Below are 17,299 nucleotides of genomic sequence, written 5' to 3' on the forward strand. Positions count from 1 at the left end.
AGTCATTTTTATATCCATTCTATAAAATCACGTGTGAAATAAGTTCGGCGTCAACATCTACAATTGGGATGTCAGCATTATATTTAGATAATATAGCGAATTCTTTATCGCTTAATGCCCAATCACATAAAAATATAATTATAAAAAGTGCTGCTAATATAATGAAAAAAAAATGTAATATTTATATCGAATATTTTACCACATTTTCAAATTATGCATCATCATTTCTTGATCCAAGAATTAAGAAAACATTTTTACCAAATTTCATAAATAACCTTGGGTTTTATGAAAAATTCAAAAAAGTATTTGATGATTATGGTACATCGAAATCAATATATGATTTCGAAGAGGAGGATAATAATGAATCCAATCTAATGTCTGTCAGTATTCTGAATGAGTTAAGAAGGTAAATATAAATACTTAATTATATAGAATACTCATTATAAAAACTTCTAAAAAACATTTTTGAAGCTATATTGGAGTGACTAAATTTAAATTTTATGCTTACATTAAACAAAAATTATGATAGTTATTTGAGTTAATATAAATATATATTAAACATTTAAAAATAGAGACTTAAGAACTTATAAAATTAATAAAGCATATAGTTGCAAAATAGGCATTTTAAAATATGTTTGTTACAAGGTTTTACAATGGATTTGATTATATAATAAATAGTTAATTTAATTTTAAATATTTTATATTAAGGAAATCATACATTATGCTAATTTAGACGGAGAAGAAATCGAAGAATATTTAACAGATCCCGTTGCTCAAACCTCTGTTGATATTATAGATTGGTGGTCTCGAAACGCTAATCGTTTTCCAAAGCTGTCGACAATGGCCAAGGATTACTTATGCGAACAAACTACGTCCGTAGCAAGCGAACGTATTTTTTCTCGAGCCGGCGTAACCATTACTAAGAAGAGGAATAGGATGTCAGCCTCAACGTTAAAACAATGCCTATATATAAATTCATGGGATGTTAATGTTTTAAATTTACGTGACGAATTTTTTGTATAATTTGTTATTTTTCCATTATTTGTTATTTGATTTCATATAATTTTTATTTTTTATTTATGAAAATAATAAAGATATGATAATGTGCCTTATATATTTTGCATTTGTAAATTTTTACTTATAAAATATAAGAGCCTACTTGCGATAAATCAATAATTTTAAATATATCATTTTTAAATTAAAATAGTTATTATTTCTAAAAAGAAATGGGGGGAGGGGGGGGGGGGGGGTGGTGGTTTATAGATAAAAAAATTTTAATTCCTAATTAGTAGTATCTCTGAAGATCTAAATGTTTTCCAAATTTTTTCTATGATATTCATTCTTAAGTATTTGGATTTTGCATGAGTCATCCACACAATTACCAAAGAAAAAAATCAATTAAAAATTATAATTTATAATGATGCATTAGTGATAGAAAGTATTTAGTGGGTTTAGCAAGGCCCGCTAACACTCGCTTTAACAATCGTGATATGTAAACAAAATATTTGTAAAACTCAGAAATTATGAAAAATAATTTAAAATTTGTCAAGAATTATATCCATGATCTTAAATCAAATAATAATTAAAATCTTGTGTTTCAAATCAAATTTGATATAAAAAATTTATAGTAGTTACATATTAATTAATATTTTTATAAGATTAGGAAAAATATATGTATCTGAATGTCTTAAATTTAAAAATGAGTTCCTTGCTCAATTTTCCCTGTATTTTCCTATTATCTACCATTGGTGTTGTTAAAACGCCGCGAGTCGCGACCCCGACCCAAAGCTCGGGTCGTTTTATTCAACTCCGACTCAATGTTTGGGTCGTTTTTTTCGACTTCGACCCGAGTTCAAGCCGAAAAAAACGACTTCAACCCAAAATATGGGTCGTTTTTTACGACTCCGACTCAAAATTTGGGTTGTATTTTTCGACTCAAACTTGAAATTTAGGTCGTATTTTTCGACTCAAACTTGAAGTTTGGGTCGTATTTTTCGACTCAAACTTGAAGTTTAGATCGTATTTTTCGACTCCAACTCAAAGTTTGGGTCGTTTTTCTGACTCAGACTCAAACATCGGGTCGTTTCATTCAATCAGACCCAAAATATGGATCTATTTTTTAAAGACGACTTAAAGTTAGGGTTGCTTTTTTTCACCCCTAACCCAATATCTAGATCATTTTTTTCGACCAAAAGTCAAATAACATTTAGTATATATTAATATTATAGGCGGGAAAGTTACTTAAAGCTTCTTTAAATTATAATGCTTGATTAACTATTCATCATAGTTATATTTTAAAATTTTTAAGTGAAGATGTACCATAGAAAAGTGCCATTTGTCATGATGGTTATTTTTGAACTTTTTTAAATGAAATAGATAAAAATATATATTGTAGACATGTTAAATCAAAATTTCAGTGATGATGTACCATAGATAAGTGGTAATTGTCATAATCGCTATTTTTGAACTTTTTTGAGTTTTTTTAAAACAAATTGCTAAAAATATATATTCTAAACATGTTAAATCAAAAATTCAGTGAGGATGTATAATAGATAGGTGACAATTGTCATAATCGCTATTTTTGAACTTTCTCAAATTTTTTTAAAGGAAATATCTAAAAATATATATTCTAAACATGTTAAATTAAAAATTCAGTGAGGATGTATCATAGATAGGTGACAATTGTCATAATCGCTATTTTTGAACTTTTTCAAATTTTTTTAAAGGAAATATCTAAAAATATATATTCTAAACATGTTAAATTAAAAATTCAGTGAGGATGTTTCATAGATAGGTGACAATTGTCATAATCGCTATTTTTGAACTTTTTCAAATTTTTTTAAAGGAAATAGCTAAAAATATATATTCTAAACATGTTAAATTAAAAATTCAGTGAGGATGTATCATAGATAGGTGACAATTGTCATAATCGTTATTTTTGAACTATTTTCAATTTTTTTAAAGCAAATAGCTAAAAATATATATTCTAAACATGTTAAATTAAAAATTAAGTGAGGATGTATCATAGATAGGTGACAATTGTCATAATCCCTATTTTTGAACTTTTTCAATTTTTTTTGCAGGAAATATCTAAAAATAAAATATTCTAAACATGTTAAATTAAAAATTCAGTGAGGATGTATGATAGATAGGTGACAATTGTCATAATCACTATTTTTAAACTTTTTCAAATTTTTTTAAAGGAAATAGCTAAAAATATATATTCTAAACATGTTAAATTAAAAATTCAGTGAGGATGTATCATAGATAGGTGACAATTGTCATAATACCTATTTTTGAACTATTTTTTTCGACCAAAAGTCAAATAACATTTAGTATATATTAATATTATAGGCGGGAAAGTAACTTAAAGCTTCTTTAAATTATAATGCTCTGATTAACTATTCATCATAGTTATATTTTTAAATTTTTAAATGAAGATGTACCATAGAAAAGTGCCATTTGTCATGATGGTTATTTATGAACTTTTTTAAATGAAATAGATAAAAATATATATTGTAGACATGTTAAATCAAAATTTCAGTGATGATGTACCATAGATCACTGAATTTTTAATTTAACATGTTTAGAATATATATTTTTAGATATTTCCTTTAAAAAAATTTGAAAAAGTTCAAAAATAGCGATTATGACAATTGTCACCTATCTATGATACATCCTCACTGAATTTTAAATTTAACATGTTTAGAATATATATTTTTAGATATTTCCTTTAAAAAAATTTGAAAAAGTTTAAAAATAGCGATTATGACAATTGTCACCTATATATGATACATCCTCACTGAATTTTTAATTTAACATGTTTAGAATATATATTTTTAGCTATTTGCTTTAAAAAAATTGAAAATAGTTCAAAAATAACGATTATGACAATTGTCACCTATCTATGATACATCTTCACTGAAGTTTTATTTTAACATGTTAGTAATACTTATTTTAGCCCAATTATGTCAAAAAAACTTAAAAAAGTTATAAGATAACGATTATGACAATTATCACTTTTTTATGGTACATCTTCATGAATTTTTAATTTAACATGTTTAGAATATATATTTTTAGCAATTTGCTTTAAAAAAACTCAAAAAAGTTAAAAAATAGCGATTATGACAATTGTCACCTATCTATGATACATCCTCACTGATTTAATTTAACATGTTTAGAATATATATTTTTAGCTATTTTCTTTAAAAAAATTTGAAAAAGTTCAAAAATAGCGATTATGAGAATTGTCACCTATCTATGATACATCCCCAATGAATTTTTAATTTAACATGTTTAGAATATATATTTTTAGCAATTTGCTTTAAAAAAACTCAAAAAAGTTCAAAAATAGCGATTATGACAATTACCACTTATCTATGGTACATCATCACTGAAATTTTGATTTAACATGTCTACAATATATATTTTTATCTATTTCATTTAAAGAAGTTCAAAAATAACCATCATGACAAATGGCACTTTTCTATGGTACATCTTCACTTAAAAATTTTAAAATATAACTATGATGAATAGTTAATCAGAGCATTATAATTTAAAGAAGCTTTAAGTAACTTTCCCGCCTATAATATTAATATATACTAAATGTTATTTGACTTTTGGTCGAAAAAAATGATCTAGATATTGGGTTAGGGGTGAAAAAAAGCAACCCTAACTTTAAGTCGTCTTTAAAAAATAGATCCATATTTTGGGTCTGATTGAATGAAACGACCCGATGTTTGAGTCTGGGTCAGAAAAACGACCCAAACTTTGAGTTGGAGTCGAAAAATACGATCTAAACTTCAAGTTTGAATCGAAAAATAGGACCCAAACTTCAAGTTTGAGTCGAAAAATGCGACCCAAATTTCAAGTTTGAGTCGAAAAATACAACCCAAATTTTGAGTCGGAGTCGTAAAAAACGACCCATATTTTGGGTCGAGGTCGTTTTTTTCGGCTTGGACTTGGGTCGGAGTCGAAAAAAACGACCCATATTTTGGGTCGAAGTCGTTTTTTTCGGCTTGAACTCGGGTCGAAGTCGTAAAAAACGACCAATACTTTGAGTTGGAGTCGAAAAAAACGACCCAAAATTTGGTTGAGCTCTGTTCGAGCCGAGATTAACAACACTATCTACCAATCCTTTAAAAAGTTTCAAATGATATACCACTCATATCTAATACCAAATATTATAAACTAAGTTCAAGTTAAAAAAAAAGAATAAAATATAATAGCAGTATCAATATTAGAGGTTTAGAAATATTTTTCTAATTATAAAAACTTTTTACTAGTCTAAAAATAAGTATAATTTTTTTTATATTTCTAGATTTTTAAGGGTGGAGTCAAAAATTAGTGAAAGAAAAAATTTCTTACTGAATCCAAATATTTTATAACATCTTTCCAATATCAAAATTTTTTAAATAGGCTTAAAACAATTTTAAATAAAATTTTCCTCATTGGAATAAAATATAATTGCAGTGACACCTTATTACTAGATCCAATGGTTTTAGAAAATCTTTAAATATCCAAAACTTTTTACAAGACTTTAAATATAAATAAAATGTTTTTTTAATTTTTACATTTCAAGCATGGTGTTAAAAAAAATGGCAATAGAAATATCTTTATAAAAATAAAATTTTAGAACTTTATAATATTAAAAACCACTAAGATTAAAAGGAAGTTTAAAAAAACTTAAAGATGACGATTATGACAATTGTCACTTTTCTAAAGGTACATATTCACTGAAAATTTAATTTAACATGTTTACAATCTATATTTTTACCTATTTGCTTCAAAAAATTGGGTTCCAGTGTAGAGGCTTTTTTGTTTTACAATGTTTCCCATCAATGGCACCTTATAAAATATTAAAATAATAATATAGTATGAAATAATAAAATAAAAATTATAATTATCTTTTGTTTGATATAAATAAAATTTAACCTATACAGTTTGGGAAGTTCCACCTTTCATCAAAGCCCTTAGCAACTTCCTCAAACATCTCCAATGTTGGGACCTTCATATGGATGGGTTGAATAATATCCCATATAGCTTTTGTGGTTTCTCCTATTATTAGTTTTATAGTTGACACCCCAAGTTTATGAGAATATGACAAGGTGACATATGAATTACCAGTTGCTAGGTATCTAGATGAAATGAAGTATCAAGAAATTAGCATAAAAATGATTTTTAAATGCCTAATTATTATAATTAACTCATTATTAAATGTTATATTAATTATTGTAAATATTCATTCTTATTATATGTAATATTAAGGTTATATCTCAATATTAATTATAAAATTAATTTAATATATATATAATAAACTAATTTTAATAAATTTATATATATATTTATAAGAATAAATAAAACTAAAAATATTTACCTCAGGTAGACCTATTCAAAAACGTATTTGAATCGAATAATTTACTATTTGAATTCGTACGAATAATAAAATCTACTATTTGTATTCGATTCGAATTATTCGAATAATTTTCGAATAATTGAAATGAATTTTCTTAATAAAATAAATCATACTCAAATATATTGAAATTTTTTTATTGCAAATTTGATTTCAAACAGAAAAAATTATAATAATCCGATGACAAATAAATATAATCAAGTTATAAACAAAATTAAAATATTATATTATTCATTTAATTTATAATTTTAAGCCAATTTTTAAGGCAAAGGGTTTTTCTTATATTTTCTTCTTTATATGACATGCGGTTTTTTGACAACAAATTAGTGCCAACTGAGAAAAGGCTTTCACACGCAGTTGATGTTCCTTGTATAGATAAATAATCTCTTGCCATTTTTGAGAGTATGGGGATCCTATGTGCATTTGTCTTCCACCACATCAATGGATCAGTATCACTCTTTGATCTTGGTTCACTCAGGTAAAAATCGATTTCACATAGTTGAACATAATTTTGTTTAAAAACAATGTCAAGTCTGTTTTGTTGACTTTCATCCTTATTTTGGCAGTTGTAATTATCAGCAGCTTATAAAATAAAATGATATGTATTTAAATGGTGGTAAATTAAATACCTGTATATCTGCTGTAAATCTCTTTAAACTTGTCTGTTAACCTGGATATATCAATATCATAATCAAGAGATATTGATTTAAAATATTCTATTTTGAGCATGGGATCCAATATTGTAGCTATTATTGCATCTAACAATTTATCACATGCCACTTTAAAATCATTGTTAGAGGTTTTATGAAAACAAGGTTTCTCATTTTTTAAGTGTTCAAGAATTAGAATATAATAGGGTATAACCAAATTATAAGTAGGATAATTTTCCCCACAAACCATATTTGTAGTCTCATACAATGGCAATAGGATAGATTTAATTTTTACAAGAACGTCCCATTCCTCCTGTATGTTATGTTAATAAAGTATTATTTAGCTATTTATAAATTTTAGTTTACCTCTGATAATTGTTTTTCTTGAAGAATTATAATATTAGTTATAACTTCATTAACTAATTTTTTTATAGCATGCTTTAACAATAAGCCCTTTTCAATCATTTGGTAGGTGCTATTCCACCTTTTCACAATCCAATTTGGGTTTTAAAAAATTTATAGGAGGATGTAGTGATACATATATTTTTTAATAAATTTAATTTTTTAGGAGAATTACGTATCATCTTAATAATGTTTCGTAGTTTTAAAATTTCTTTGGATATTAAATTAATAACATGAGCAAAGCATCGAATGTGCCCTATTTTTATTGATGGATATTTTAAAGAAAATGTATCAATAAATGTTTTATTTTTAGTAGCATTATCTAGTTATATAAAAAATTTTATTCTCCAAATTATAATTTTTAATTATTTTAATAAAGGCTTTAAATATGTTTTCACCTGAATGTTGTTCGTATATTGGAGCAACATCCAAAATTATGTTATTTATTTTAAAATTGTCATCAATAAAATGGGCTGTTAACCCTAAAAAAGGAACCTGAGTTGGGCTAGTTCAAATATCAGATGAAAAATTAATCTGACTTTTATTTTTGGATATTATATCCTTTACCAACTGTTCTTTTTCTGCAAATGTATAATACATATGCAATTTAAGAGTATTGGAGCATATTGATATAGAAGAATCAAGATCATATAAAATTTTTAAAATCAGGTGAATTAACAATTTTAAAAGATAAATTATTATTAATAAATAATTTTAGTAAGTTATCTTTATAATTAATTTTAGTAAGTTATCTTTATAATTAATTTTAGTAAGTTATCTTTATAATTAATATTTAAGATAAAGAAAAAGGTGATATAGGCTTTAAAAAAGTGTCAATTTTATTACTGTTTTTACAGAGATGTGAATGAAACCTATTATAATAATTAATAAGAGGCGATGTTGTTTTGCCTTTGCATTTAATAATGCTCTTGCAATGATTGCAAGCAGCCTTTTCACCATTGAGTTATTGATCCCATATAATCGCTCTTTTTTGTGAAGAAATTTTGTCAACATCAACCATAACTATTTCATCAAAATCATTCTCCTCTAACATAATTAGGCTAGCTAACAATATTTTATTATAAAGATATAATATATTTTTATATACCTTTGGTTTGTATATATTTTTATATACTTTTGGTTTGTGTAATTTTTAATATAATTAATTTTGAAAAAATACGGGAAATTAAAATTAAAATTTTTGCTAGTCTTTTTATAAACACATCACCTGTCAGATTGGCAGGTTATCAAATAGAAATGACAAATGTTAGATTTATTTTAAAAAAAAGCAATTTATTAAATATTATGAATAATTCGTTTTATTCGAATCGAATAAATGATTATTCGTATTCGGATAAAACAAATAATTTATTATTCGTATTCGTAATTATTCGTTTCTATTCGAATTATTCGAATCGAATTGAATATTCGAATTTTTTTTGAATAGGCCTACCTCAGTGTTATCATCAATTTTTCATCAGGTGTAATAAGATTCTTGATAAAATTAGTTTTCTTTTTTGTAATTTTATTTTTAATAAAATCTAGTATGTAATAAAATTTTTCCTATTTTTTAAAGTGAAAATACTATATATAAAAATATACTCACTTTTTTAATGCGCATGTAATTATAAAACTTGAGGTCATCTTTAAGTAATTTTGGCAGCAAAGTAAAATATGCTCCCTCCTTCGGCAGAGGATATTTGACCAATCCCAAATTCAACGTTTAACCCATTAATTTCTGCAGTAAGTTTTGCTTGATTTTATTGAATCATCCAAATATTCTAAATAGAATTACCTGACAATTATGTAATACAAGTTCTTTGTTACAACAAACGGCATAATGGCCAATTTTTTTTTACATATTTTGCATGCCGCATTTGTGGGTGGACTTGGTTATATTTCAGGTTTAAAATTTATAATGGTCTTGGTATTTTTTTAAACTAAGACCTAAAAGCTCTTTTTATGGCTAAAAACATAATATTATAACTTAACATTAAAATAAAGATCAAAAGCAATAGCTTACATAATCTTGTGGATTTATTAATAAATTATATTTAATATTTATTTTATTTTACAGATAAAGTCTTCAGACGAATCAAAGACGATATTGGGAACGATAATAGTCTTTACAACATTATATGATATTGTTATTATTGTTTTTTTTAAATATTACCCTAATGTGATGATACAGTATACTTTTTTATTTTTATATTGATTAGCATATGATGGTATACAAATAATAAATAAACGATCATTTAAAAAAAATTTTGTATATTTCGTCTAATAGCATGATATTTATTGAGATGTAATATAAATGTTGATTCTAAATCCCAAGAGTATAGGCTAATTAATAATATTTATAAAGACATGATTTTTTTAGAAAAATAAGATTTAACCCTTGACTAAAAAGGGGGAAAAAATTCCCGTAACTACATAGGTGGAGTCTATTTTACCCCAAATTTTGATTAGCTATATCTCATAACATATTAAGTTTATAAAATTTTTAATAAATATTAGAGATAATAAACACATAATATTAGGTTAATATATACTTCCAAAATAAAGTTATACAAATTTATAAGTTGCTGATATAATTTTTTTTTGAGACATTAAATCATTTATGGTTGTCACTAAGGAATTTAGGAAAATAATTTCACGGAAAATTATTCCCCAGAAAAAAAACCCCCTTGAAAAAAATTCACCGGAAAATAATTCACGGGAAAAAAATACCCTGAAAAAAATACCCCGGAAAATAATTCCCTTACATTTCGATCCCTATAAAATATTAAATAATTTTTAGAAAATTTACAAAATAAGAAAAAAAATACAATATACTTTAAAATATAATATTTACATATTCTGTATTCTTTTAATGAGTTAAATATGAATCTGTTTTGATTTTTTTAAAAAAAACTATATTTTGACCGGGAACGCGTAGTGTTTTCGAAAAAAAGAGTTTTTTCCAAAAATCACTAAGTTATTAAATACTTTAATATATAATATTTACATATTCTGTATTCTTTTAATGAGCTAAATTTTAATCTGTTTTGATTTTTTTAAAAAAACTGTATTTTGACCGGGGACGCGTAGGGACGCTTAGTTTAGCCAAAAAAAAATTTTTTCGAAAAAATTTTTTTTTTAAATATTTTTTATTAATACCATTTTCTGAATCTCCTTGAAAAGCTAAACATGAATCTGCTTTTAATTAAAAAAAAACGGTTTTTTGACCGGGGACGCGTAGTGTTTTTGAAAAAAAAAGTGTTTTTTCAAAAAATCACTAAGTTATAAAATAGTTTAAAATATAATATTTACATATTCTGTATTCTTTTAATGAGCTAAATATGAATCTGTTTTGATTTTTTTAAAAAAACTGTATTTTGAAAGGGGACGCGTAGTTTGCCCAAAAAATTTTTTTTTATTAATACCATTTTCTGAATCTCCTTGAAAAGCTAAACATGAATCTGCTTTTATTTTTTAAAAAAAACGGTTTTTTGACCGGGGACGCGTAAGTGTTTTCGAAAAAAAAAAGTGTTTTTTCCAAAAATCACTAAGTTATTAAATACTTTAATATATAATATTTACATATTCTGTATTCTTTTAATAAGCTAAATATGAATCTGTTTTCATTTTTTAAAAAAAACTGTATTTTGACCGGGGTAGCGTAGGGACGTGTAGTTTAGCCAAAAATAATTTTTTTCGAAAAAATTTTTTTTTAATTTTTTTTTATTAATACCATTTTCTGAATCTACTTGAAAAGCTAAACATAAATCTGCTTTTATTTTTTAAAAAAAACAGTTTTTTGACCGGAGACGCGTAGTGTTTTCGAAAAAAAGTGTTTTTTCAAAAAATCACTAAGTTATTAAATACTTTAATATATAATATTTACATATTCTGTATTCTTTTAATGAGCTTAATATGAATCTGTTTTTATTTTTTTAAAAAAACTGTATTTTGACCGGGGACGCGTAGGGACGCGTAGTTTAGCCAGAAAATTTTTTTTTTATTAATACCATTTTCTGAATGTCCTTGAAAAGCTAAACATGAATCTGCTTTTATTTTTTAAAAAAAACGGTTTTTTGACCGGGGACGCGTAGTGTTTTCGAAAAAGTGTTTTTTCAAAAAATCACTAAGTTATTAAATACTTTTATATATAATATTTACATATTCTGTATTCTTTTAATGAGCTAAATATGAATCTGTTTTTATTTTTTAAAAAAAACTGTATTTTGACAGGGGACGCGTAGGGACGCGTAGTTTAGCCAAAAAAAAATTTTTTTATTAATATCTTTTTCTGAATCTCCTTGAAAAGCTAAACATGAATCTGCTTTTATTTTAAAAAAAAAACGGTTTTTTGACCGGGGATGCGTAGTGTTTTTGAAAAAAAAAGTGTTTTTTAAAAAAATCACTAAGTTATAAAATAGTTTAAAATATAATATTTACATATTCTGTATTCTTTTAATGAGCTAAATATGAATCTGTTTTGATTTTTTTAAAAAAACTGTATTTTGAAAGGGGACGCGTAGTTTGCCCAAAAAATTTTTTTTTATTAATACCATTTTCTGAATCTCCTTGAAAAGCTAAACATGAATCTGCTTTTATTTTTTTAAAAAAACGGTTTTTTGACCGGGGACGCGTAAGTGTTTTCGAAAAAAAAAAGTGTTTTTTCCAAAAATCACTAAGTTATTAAATACTTTAATATATAATATTTACATATTCTGTATTCTTTTAATGAGCTAAATATGAATCTGTTTTCATTTTTTAAAAAAAACTGTATTTTGACCGGGGTAGCGTAGGGACGTGTAGTTTAGCCAAAAATAATTTTTTTCGAAAAAATTTTTTTTTAAATTTTTTTTATTAATACCATTTTCTGAATCTACTTGAAAAGCTAAACATAAATCTGCTTTTATTTTTTAATTTGACCGGGGACGCGTAGTGTTTTCGAAAAAAAGTGTTTTTTCAAAAAATCACTAAGTTATTAAATACTTTAATATATAATATTTACATATTCTGTATTCTTTTAATGAGCTTAATATGAATCTGTTTTTATTTTTTTAAAAAAACTGTATTTTGACCGGGGACGCGTAGGGACGCGTAGTTTAGCCAGAAAATTTTTTTTTTATTAATACCATTTTCTGAATGTCCTTGAAAAGCTAAACATGAATCTGCTTTTATTTTTTAAAAAAAACGGTTTTTTGACCGGGGACGCGTAGTGTTTCCGAAAAAGTGTTTTTTCAAAAAATCACTAAGTTATTAAATACTTTTATATATAATATTTACATATTCTGTATTCTTTTAATGAGCTAAATATGAATCTGTTTTTATTTTTTAAAAAAAACTGTATTTTGACAGGGGACGCGTAGGGACGCGTAGTTTAGCCAAAAAAAAATTTTTTTATTAATATCTTTTTCTGAATCTCCTTGAAAAGCTAAACATGAATCTGCTTTTATTTTAAAAAAAAAACGGTTTTTTGACCGGGGATGCGTAGTGTTTTTGAAAAAAAAAGTGTTTTTTAAAAAAATCACTAAGTTATAAAATAGTTTAAAATATAATATTTACATATTCTGTATTCTTTTAATGAGCTAAATATGAATCTGTTTTGATTTTTTTAAAAAAAATGTATTTTGAACGGGGACGTGTAGTTTAGCCAAAAAAATTTATTTTATTAATACCATTTTCTGAATGTCCTTGAAAAGCTAAACATGAATCTGCTTTTATTTTTTAAAAAAAACGGTTTTTTGACCGGGGACGCGTAGTGTTTTCGAAAAAGTGTTTTTTCAAAAAATCACTAAGTTATTAAATACTTTAATATATAATATTTACATATTCTGTATTCTTTTAAAGAGCTAAATATGAATCTGTTTTTATTTTTTAAAAAAAACTGTATTTTGACCGGGGACGCGTAGGGACGCGTAGTTTAGCCAAAAAAATATTTTTTTTATTAATACCTTTTTCTAAATCTCCTTGAAAAGCTAAACATGAATCTGCTTTTATTTTTAATAAAAAACGGTTTTTTGACCGGGGACGCGTAGTGTTTTTGAAAAAAAAGTGTTTTTTAAAAAAATCACTAAGTTATAAAATAGTTTAAAATATAATATTTACATATTCTGTATTCTTTTAATGAGCTAAATATGAATCTGTTTTGATATTTTTAAAAAAACTGTATTTTGAACGGGGACGCGTAGTTTAGCCAAAAAAAATTATTTTATTAATACCATTTTCTGAATCTCCTTGAAAAGCTAAACATGTATCTGCTTTTTTTTTTTATAAAAAACGGTTTTTTGACCGGGGACGCGTAGTGTTTTTGAAAAAAAAAGTGTTTTTTAAAAAAATCACTAAGTTATAAAATAGTTAAAAATATAATATTTACATATTCTGTATTCTTTTAATGAGCTAAATATGAATCTGTTTTGATTTTTTTAAAAAAATTGTATTTTGACTGGGAACGCGTAGGGACGCGTAGTTTAGCCAAAAAAAATTTTTTTATTAATACCATTTTCTGAATGTCCTTGAAAAGCTAAACATGAATCTGCTTTTATTTTTTAAAAAAAACGGTTTTTTGACCGGGGACGCGTAGTGTTTTTGAAAAAAAAGTGTTTTTTAAAAAAATCACTAAGTTATAAAATAGTTTAAAATATAATATTTACATATTCTGTATTCTTTTAATGAGCTAAATATGAATCTGTTTTGATTTTTTTAAAAAAACTGTATTTTGAACGGGGACGCGTAGTTTAGCCAAAAAAATTTATTTTATTAATACCATTTTCTGAATGTCCTTGAAAAGCTAAACATGAATCTGCTTTTATTTTTTAAAAAAAACGGTTTTTTGACCGGGGACGCGTAGTGTTTTCGAAAAAGTGTTTTTTCAAAAAATCACTAAGTTATTAAATACTTTAATATATAATATTTACATATTCTGTATTCTTTTAAAGAGCTAAATATGAATCTGTTTTTATTTTTTAAAAAAAACTGTATTTTGACCGGGGACGCGTAGGGACGCGTAGTTTAGCCAAAAAAAAAATTTTTTTTATTAATACCTTTTTCTAAATCTCCTTGAAAAGCTAAACATGAATCTGCTTTTATTTTTAATAAAAAACGGTTTTTTGACCGGGGACGCGTAGTGTTTTTGAAAAAAAAACTGTTTTTTAAAAAAATCACTAAGTTATAAAATAGATTAAAATATAATATTTACATATTCTGTATTCTTTTAATGAGCTAAATATGAATCTGTTTTGATATTTTTAAAAAAACTGTATTTTGAACGGGGACGCGTAGTTTAGCCAAAAAAATTTTTTTTATTAATACCTTTTTCTGAATCTCCTTGAAAAGCTAAACATGAATCTGCTTTTATTTTTAAAAAAAAACAGTTTTTTGACCGGGGACGCGTAGTGTTTTTGAAAAAAAAAAGTGTTTTTTAAAAAAATCACTAAGTTATAAAATAGTTAAAAATATAATATTTACATATTCTGTATTCTTTTAATGAGCTAAATATGAATCTGTTTTGATTTTTTTAAAAAAATTGTATTTTGACTGGGAACGCGTAGGGACGCGTAGTTTAGCCAAAAAAAATTTTTTTATTAATACCATTTTCTGAATGTCCTTGAAAAGCTAAACATGAATCTGCTTTTATTTTTTAAAAAAAACGGTTTTTTGACCGGGGACGCGTAGTGTTTTCGAAAAAATAAAATGTTTTTTCCAAAAATCACTAAGTTATTAAATACTTTAATATATAATATTTACATATTCTGTATTTTTTTAATGAGCTAAATATGAATCTGTTTTTATTTTTTAAAAAAAACTGTATTTTGACCGGGGACGCGTAGGGACGCGTAATTAAGCCAAAAAAATTTTTTTTTTATTAATACCTTTTTCTAAATCTCCTTGAAAAGCTAAACATATGAATCTATTATTTTAAAAAAAAAACGGTTTTTTGACCGGGGACGCGTAGTGTTTTTGAAAAAAAAAGTGTTTTTTAAAAAAATCACTAAGTTATAAAATAGTTTAAAATATAATATTTACATATTCTGTATTCTTTTAATGAGCTTAATATGAATCTGTTTTATTTTTTTTAAAAAACTGTATTTTGACCGGGGACGCGTAGGGACGCGTAGTTTAGCCAGAAAAATTTTTTTTTATTAATACCTTTTTCTGAATCTCCTTGAAAAGCTAAACATGAATCTACTTTTATTTTTAAAAAAAAACGGTTTTTTAACCGGGGACGCGTAGTGTTTTTGAAAAAAAAAGTGTTTTTTAAAAAAATCACTAAGTTATAAAATAGTTTAAAATATAATATTTACATATTCTGTATTCTTTTAATGAGCTAAATATGAATCTGTTTTGATTTTTTTAAAAAAATTGTATTTTGACTGGGGACGCGTAGGGACGCGTAGTTTAGCCAAAAAAAATTTTTTTATTAATACCATTTTCTGAATGTCCTTGAAAAGCTAAACATGAATCTGCTTTTATTTTTTAAAAAAAACGGTTTTTTGACCGGGGACGCGTAGTGTTTTCGAAAAAATAAAATGTTTTTTCCAAAAATCACTAAGTTATTAAATACTTTAATATATAATATTTACATATTCTGTATTTTTTTAATGAGCTAAATATGAATCTGTTTTTATTTTTTAAAAAAAACTGTATTTTGACCGGGGACGCGTAGGGACGCGTAATTAAGCCAAAAAAAATTTTTTTTTATTAATACCTTTTTCTAAATCTCCTTGAAAAGCTAAACATATAAATCTATTATTTTTAAAAAAAAACGGTTTTTTGACCGGGGACGCGTAGTGTTTTTGAAAAAAAAAAGTGTTTTTTCAAAAAATCACTAAGTTATAAAATAGTTTAAAATATAATATTTACATATTCTGTATTCTTTTAATGAGCTAAATATGAATCTGTTTTGATTTTTTTAAAAAAACTGTATTTTGAAAGGGGACGCGTAGTTTGCCCAAAAAATTTTTTTTTATTAATACCATTTTCTGAATCTCCTTGAAAAGCTAAACATGAATCTGCTTTTATTTTTTAAAAAAAACGGTTTTTTGACCGGGGACGCGTAAGTGTTTTCGAAAAAAAAAAGTGTTTTTTCCAAAAATCACTAAGTTATTAAATACTTTAATATATAATATTTACATATTCTGTATTCTTTTAATAAGCTAAATATGAATCTGTTTTCATTTTTTAAAAAAAACTGTATTTTGACCGGGGTAGCGTAGGGACGTGTAGTTTAGCCAAAAATAATTTTTTTCGAAAAAATTTTTTTTTAATTTTTTTTTATTAATACCATTTTCTGAATCTACTTGAAAAGCTAAACATAAATCTGCTTTTATTTTTTAAAAAAAACAGTTTTTTGACCGGAGACGCGTAGTGTTTTCGAAAAAAAGTGTTTTTTCAAAAAATCACTAAGTTATTAAATACTTTAATATATAATATTTACATATTCTGTATTCTTTTAATGAGCTTAATATGAATCTGTTTTTATTTTTTTAAAAAAACTGTATTTTGACCGGGGACGCGTAGGGACGCGTAGTTTAGCCAGAAAATTTTTTTTTTATTAATACCATTTTCTGAATGTCCTTGAAAAGCTAAACATGAATCTGCTTTTATTTTTTAAAAAAAACGGTTTTTTGACCGGGGACGCGTAGTGTTTTCGAAAAAGTGTTTTTTCAAAAAATCACTAAGTTATTAAATACTTTTATATATAATATTTACATATTCTGTATTCTTTTAATGAGCTAAATATGAATCTGTTTTTATTTTTTAAAAAAAACTGTATTTTGACAGGGGACGCGTAGGGACGCGTAGTTTAGCCAAAAAAAATTTTTTTTATTAATATCTTTTTCTG

The 17,299-nt window shown here is 25.0% G+C and overlaps 1 long non-coding RNA gene across 1 annotated transcript; it reads right to left on the reverse strand.

The window, feature by feature from the left end:
• Positions 1-307: 307 nt before the first annotated feature.
• LOC135930652 (uncharacterized) lies at positions 308-9,261 on the reverse strand. Its single transcript, XR_010572840.1, has 5 exons — positions 9,071-9,261; positions 5,935-6,137; positions 5,777-5,847; positions 719-963; positions 308-389 (listed from the first exon to the last, which is right to left on the reverse strand). It is a non-coding gene; the product is annotated as an uncharacterized LOC135930652 (long non-coding RNA).
• Positions 9,262-17,299: the final 8,038 nt, after the last annotated feature.

The sequence above is a fragment of the Gordionus sp. m RMFG-2023 genome, unplaced genomic scaffold (genome assembly GCF_954871325.1).
Source record: "Gordionus sp. m RMFG-2023 unplaced genomic scaffold, tfGorSpeb1-WG-v2 contig_189, whole genome shotgun sequence".
In the NCBI taxonomy this organism is placed as follows: Eukaryota; Metazoa; Nematomorpha; class Gordioida; order Chordodea; family Parachordodidae; genus Gordionus; species Gordionus sp. m RMFG-2023.